The sequence below is a fragment of the Entelurus aequoreus genome, linkage group LG01, assembly GCF_033978785.1.
Source record: "Entelurus aequoreus isolate RoL-2023_Sb linkage group LG01, RoL_Eaeq_v1.1, whole genome shotgun sequence".
NCBI classification, from domain to species: Eukaryota; Metazoa; Chordata; class Actinopteri; order Syngnathiformes; family Syngnathidae; genus Entelurus; species Entelurus aequoreus.
The window spans coordinates 69,419,972-69,427,357 of record NC_084731.1 but is presented as its reverse complement, the minus strand read 5'-3'; positions in this window follow the sequence as shown (position 1 = coordinate 69,427,357).

Genomic DNA, 7,386 nt, shown 5'->3' with positions numbered 1-7,386 from the left:
AGAAAGGTTTTCTTAAACTGTTCAACAATTTGCTCACACATTTGTTGACAAAGTGGTGACCCTCTCCCCATCCTTGTTTGTGAATGACTCAGCATTTCATGGAATCTACTTTTATACCCAATCATGGCACCCACCTGTTCCCAATTTGCCTGTTCACCTGTGGGATGTTCCAAATAAGTGTTTGATTAGCATTCCTCAACTTTTATCAGTATTTATTGCCACCTTTCCCAACTTCTTTGTCACGTGTTGCTGGCATCAAATTTTAAAGTTAATGATTATTTGCAACAAAAAAAATGTTAATCAGTTTGAACATCAAATATGTTGTCTTTGTAGCATATTCAACTGAATATGGGTTGAAAATGATTTGCAAATCATTGTATTCCGTTTACATTTACATCTAACACAATATCCCAACTCATATGGAAACGGGGTTTGTACATCTATTGGCAATATTATTGTAGTATTGATATTTTTACTACATTTAGTGACCAATACTACTGTAGTATTGATAGTTGTACTACATTTAGTGACCAATACTAATATAGTATTGATAGTTTTACTACATTCAGTGACCAATACTACTGTAGTATTGATAGTTTTACTACATTTAGTGACCAATACTACTGTAGTATTGATAGTTTTACTACATTTAGTGACCAATACTACTGTAGTATTGATAGTTTTACTACATTTCTGTGACCAATACTACTGTAGTATTGATAGTTTTACTACATTTAGTGACCAATACTACTGTAGTATTGACAGTTTTACTACATTTAATGACCAATACTGCTGTAGTATTGATAGTTTTACTACATTTTTGTGACCAATACTACTGTAGTATTGATAGTTTTACTACATTTAGTGACCAATACTACTGTAGTATTGATAGTTTTACTACATTTTTGTGACCAATACTACTGTAGTATTGATAGTTTTACTACATTTAGTGACCAATACTACTGTAGTATTGACAGTTTTACTACATTTAGTGACCAATACTACTGTAGTATTGACAGTTTTACTACATTTAATGACCAATACTGCTGTAGTATTGATAGTTTTACTACATTTTTGTGACCAATACTACTGTAGTATTGATAGTTTTACTACATTTAGTGACCAATACTACTGTAGTATTGATAGTTTTACTACATTTTTGTGACCAATACTACTGTAGTATTGATAGTTTTACTACATTTAGTGACCAATACTACTGTAGTATTGACAGTTTTACTACATTTAATGACCAATACTGCTGTAGTATTGATAGTTTTACTACATTTAGTGGCCAATGCTACTGTAGTATTGATAGTTTTACTACATTTAGTGACCAATACTACTGTAGTATTGATAGTTTTACTACATTTAGTGACCAATACTACTATTGTACTGATAGTTTTACTACATTTAGTGACCAATATTAAGTTAAAGTTAAAGTTAAAGTACCAATGATTGTCACACACACACTAGGTGTGGTGAAATTTGTCCTCTGCATTTGACCCATCCCCTTGGGGAGCAGTGGGCAGCAGCGGCGCCGCGCCCGGGAATCATTTTACTGTAGTATTGATATGTTTACTACATTTAGTGACCAATACTATTGTAGTATTGATATTTTTACTACATTTAGTGACCAATACAACTGTAATATTGATAGCTTTACTTTATTTAGTGACCAATACTACTGTAGTATTGATATGTTTACTACATTTAGTGACCAATACTACTGTTTTATTGATGTTTACTACATTTAGTGACCAATACTATTGTAGTATTGATATGTTTACTACATTTAGTGACCAATACTACTGTAGTATTGATATGTTTACTTCATTTAGTGACTAAAGCTACAGTAGTATTGATGTTTACTACATTTAGTGACCAATGCAACTGTAGTATTGATAAGTTTACTATATTTAGTGACCAATACTACTGTAGAATTCAGGCATGTGATTTTTCCGTCTAAAGTCGGAATTCCGTCTTTTTAATCTCGGGAAGAAAAAAAAATTATCTTCCCTTTTTCCGTTTTTTTTCCGACTCTAAATCAAGATTCGAGACGTAGTTTATATTACGCCGTAGTTGATTGGTCGATATGTTCCTTGTGACCAATCAGGACATCTGTTATGAATGATGACGTTAACAACGTCATCTTACCGCCATTTTCCATATGTAAACGATGTCGGTTCTCGAGAGAAAGGACGCTTTACGAGTAAAAGAAATTGATAAACATGTCAAAAATAAGTTTCGATGGGACTGGATGGAAAGGGAAATCACTGATACTGTTGGGAAGAAGGAAGTTACGACTTTGTTCGGTGATTTTATTCGGAAAATCGATCGTCCCGGAAAGCTTTTGTGCACGTGGTGTCATGATAATATTGACTATGGATCACGAGGTTTCAAGGCTTTGGAAGTACATGCGAAACGCCAAAAACATATGAAACAACTTGAAGCAAGGAAAACGAACTTTTCACTAGCTGGTACTTTTGGATGTCAACCGAAAGTGACATGGAGAGGAAAGATCCACCCACAACCCACTTCAGTTGCAGACAGGGTTGTTAATAATGAGGTAAGCTAAAAAAAATATTTGCTTGCGAAATACGCATGTTTGTGTTAATGTAATTCTTTTTACACACATATATATTTATATTTATATATATACATATGTATGTGTGTACTGTATATATGTATGTATATTTGTGTGTGAATATATACATATATAAAAATGTATTAATACGTGTGTGTGTGTGTGTGTTTGTATACATATACTGTATACATCCAGTATATGCTAAAGCTCGAACCTAGAAAATTAAATATTTTTATAAACAAAGTCCTAACTGCTACCTATTTTAATTTTTGGAGAATCCTAACCCAAAGTAAATGCTAACAATGCTAATAGCTAGCCTGCACTTGCTTTAATCGACAAGTGTTAAATGCTAAGGCTAGCAGCTAGAAAGAAAGACACTATGCACATAAAGATGGAACTGTTACTGTTTAATGTTGGCATAATGCTAATGAAATAAATGGCAACAATGCTTGTAGTTAGCATGTTAGCATTGAATCATGTATATTTATGTTTGCATGACATGTTTCCAACAATAGGAATCATAATTACCTGAGCAAAGCAGGGTGGTGGCACCCAGCAGGGCGTACTTGGCCTCGCTCACCTGCAGCGCCACCATGCTGTGGCAGAAGGTAAGCACAGGATTCAGGAGATCCTCGCTGCTTCCTGTCGTGTAAACTTTTTATTTGTATTGTTTGTCCTTCTCAGTGCCACCTCTTGAAGACTCACCTGACCTCACCTCCTTGGAGCACACTTCCCTCGTCCAGGTGTGTGACGCTGGTGAAGAAGCCCGCTTTCAGATCCAGGTCAATAATGGGAAAAAATAGTTGAAATAATCCATAAATAATAACAGTTAAAAATTAGGTAAAATAATCCATAAACAATAACACTTTGTAAAAAACTCAGTAAAAAATGAGGTGAAATAATCCATAAATAACAACTTTAGGTTAAAATGAGGTAAAGTAATCCATAAATAACAACTTCCAGTTAAAAATGAGGTAAATTAATGTCAAGGCGCGGGCTCGAACCCGCTTTTCTGCGGCAGCTGGGTCTGCCAGCACCTCCGCTGGCAGCGCGCCCAGACACACCCCTGCTCGCGCTGGCCGCATCACGCCCACATGCCGGCAAGGCTGTGGGCGATCAGCAATCAACACACCTGGGACTGATGAGGGCAAGCTGTATATAGAGCAGTGGACCCAAGGATCCTGGCCGGAACTTAGTCTTCTGTACCCTAGTAAGCACCCCTTGTCTGGCTTCTATCCTGCGTACTCGCTTACCCCTGTGACTTCCTTGTTTCCGTGTTGTCCTCCTGCAGTGCTTTCCCCAAGTTCCCCTGTTCCCCTCTGGATTCTGGACTGCCTCCCTTAAAGGCCTACTGAAATGAATTTTTTTTATTTAAACGGGGATAGCAGACTTGATCATTTCGCAATATTGCCATATTTTTGCTGAAAGGATTTAGTAGAGAACATCGACGATAAAGTTTGCAACTTTTGGTCGCTGATAAAAAAAAAAGCCTTGCCCCTACCGGAAGTAGCGTGACGTCACAAGCTGGAGTGCTGCTCACATTTCCCCATTGTTTACACCAGCAGCGAGAGAGATTCGGACCGAGGAAGCGACGATTACCCCATTAATTTGAGCGAGGATGAAAGATTCGTGGATGAGGAACGTTAGAGTGAAGGACTAGAATGCAGTGCAAGACATATCTTTTTTCGCTCTGACCGTAACTTAGGTACAAGCTGGCTCATTGGATTCCACACTCTCTCCTTTTTCTATTGTGGATCACGGATTTGTATTTTAAACCACCTCGGATACTATACCCTCTTGAAAATGAGAGTCGAGAACGCGAAATGGACATTCACAGTGACTTTTATCTCCACGACAATACATCGACGAAACACTTTAGCTACGGAGCTAACGTGATAGCATCGTGCTTAACTGCATATAGAAACAAAATAAATAAATCCCTGACTGGAAGGATAGATAGAAGATCAACAATACTATTAAACCAGGGACATGTAAATACACGGTTAATGCTTTCCAGCCTGGCGAAGGTTAACAATGTTGTTGCTAACGACGCCATTGAAACTAACTTAACAACTGTACCTCACAGAGCTATGCTAAAAACATTAGCTATCCACCTACGCCAGCCAGCCCTCATCTGCTCATCAACACCCGTGCTCACCTGCGTTCCAGCGATCGACGGTGCGACGAAGGACTTCACCCGATCACAGATGCGGTCGGCGAGACGGAGGAAGTTAAGGTGAGTTCGCCGGCTAACGCGTCTGCTATCCATCTCTGTCTTCCTGGTTGTGATGCTGTAGTCCGCCACTAATACACCGATCCCACCTACAACTTTCTTCTTTGCAGTCTCCATTGTGCATTAAACAAATTGCAAAAGATTCCCCAACACAGATGTCCAGAATACTGTGGAATTATGAGATGAAAACAGAGCTATTTTGTATTGGATTCAATGGGGTACCGATACTCCTGTTTCACTGGTTACGTCACACGCATACGTCATCATCCAAAGGCGTTTTCAACCGGAAGTTTAGCGGGAAATTTAAAATGGCACTTTATAAGTTAACCCGGCCGTTTTGGCATGTGTTGCAATGTTAAGATTTCATCATTGATATATAAACTATCAGACTGCGTGGTCGGTAGTAGTGGGTTTCAGTAGGCCTTTAATCCTTGACCTCCGCCTTGACACGGACCTCTGACGCCTCGCCATTCTCCCTGACTATCTCCGCCTGCTCACGGACTGCCTTTCTGCTTTGTCCCTCCTCTCGTCCAACACAACACTAGGTAACACACTACAGCTAATCACACACACAGCCTCACACACACACACACACTCTTGGATTTTGTCACACACCATTATATAGTTTATTTATTAGTATTATTTCACTATTATATATATTATTTTGTGTGTGTGTGTGTGTGTGTGTGTGTGTGTGTGTGTGTGTGTGTGTGTGTGTGTGTGTGTGTGTGTGTGTGTGTGTGTCTCACTCATAGCGCAACATCACCCCCTTGTGGTTCTGTGCCGTCACAACTCCCTCCTTTTATACATAACAATGAATCCATAAATAATTCCAGTTAAAAATTAGGTAAAATAATCCATGAATAACACTGTGTGAAATTTGATAAAATAATCCATAAATAACAATCTTCAGTATAAAGTGAGTTGAAATAATCCAAAAATAATACCAGTTAAAAATTAGGTAAAATAATCCATGAATAATAACATTTTGTGTGAAATTTGATAAAATAATCCATAAATAAAAAATTTCAGTAAAAAATGAGTTGAAATAAATTTTAAAATGAGGTAAAAATAATCCACAAATAGCTCAGTAAAACATTAGGTAAAATAATCCATAAATAACAACTTCCAGTTAAAAATTAGAAATTAATCCATAAATAACGTTTAGTAAAAAATGAAGTGGGGAGGGGGGGGGGGGGGGGGTTAAAAATGATAATAGTTAAAAATTAGGTAAAAATAATCCATTAAAAAAAAAATTCTGTAAAAAAATGAGGTGACGTAATCCATAAATAATAACAGTTAAAAATGAGGTAAAATTAATCCATAAATAACTCAGTAAAAAAAATTAGGTAAAATAATCCATACATAATTTCCAGTTAAAAAGGATGTAAAAATAAATCATAAATAACTTCCAGTTAAAATTAGGTAAAATATGCCATAAATAACAACTTTCAGTAAATAATGAGTTGAAATAATCCAGAAATAACAACTTTCAGTTAAAATGAGGTAAAAAAAACCCCATAAATGACAACTTCAGTTAAAAATGAGGTCAAATAATCCATAAATAACAATTTCCAGTTAAAAATAAGAAATTAATCCGTAACGTTCAGTAAAAAATGAGTTTAAATCATCTATAAATAATAACAGATAAAAATGAGGTAAAAATTATTCATAAATAACTCTGTAAAAAAAATGAGGTGAAGTAATCCATAAATAATCATTTTCAGTTAAAATGAGGTAAAATAATCCATAAATAACAATTTCCAGTTAAAATGAGGTAAAACAATCAATAAATAATAGCAGTTTAAAATGATGTAAAAATAATCCATAAATAATACCAGTTAAAATTAGGTAAAATAATCCATAAATAATAACTCTGTAAAAATGAGGTGAAATAATCCATAATTAACTTTCAATAAATAATGAGGTAAAATAATCCAAAATAATACCAGTAAAAATTAGGTAAAATAAACCATAAATAATAACTCTGTAAAAATGAGGTGAAATAATCCATAATTAACTTTCAATAAATAATGAGGTAAAATAATCCATAAATAAAAATTTCCAGTTAAAAATGAGGTGAAATAATCCATAAAAAAATATATTTCAGTAAATGAGTTTAAATAATCCATCAATAAAAATATATTTCAGTAAATGAGTTTAAATAATCATCGATAAAAATATACTTCAGTAAATGAGTTGAAATAATCCATCAATAAATATATTTCGGTAAAAAAAAAAAAAAATCCACAAATTAAAAATATCTTTCATTACATGAGTTTAAATAATCCATAAATAAAAATATATTTCAGTGAATGAGTTGAAATTATCCATAAATAAAAATATATTTCAGTAAATCATTCGAAGTAATCGATAAATAAAAATATTTTAGTAAATAACTTAAAATAATCCATCAATAAAAATATATTTCAGTATGAGTTGAAATAATCCATAAAAAAATATAGTTTTTAGTAAATGAGTTGAAATAATCCAATAAAAATATATTTCGGTAAATGAGTTGAATTAGACCATAAATAAAAAAATATTTCAGTAACTGAGTTTAAATCCA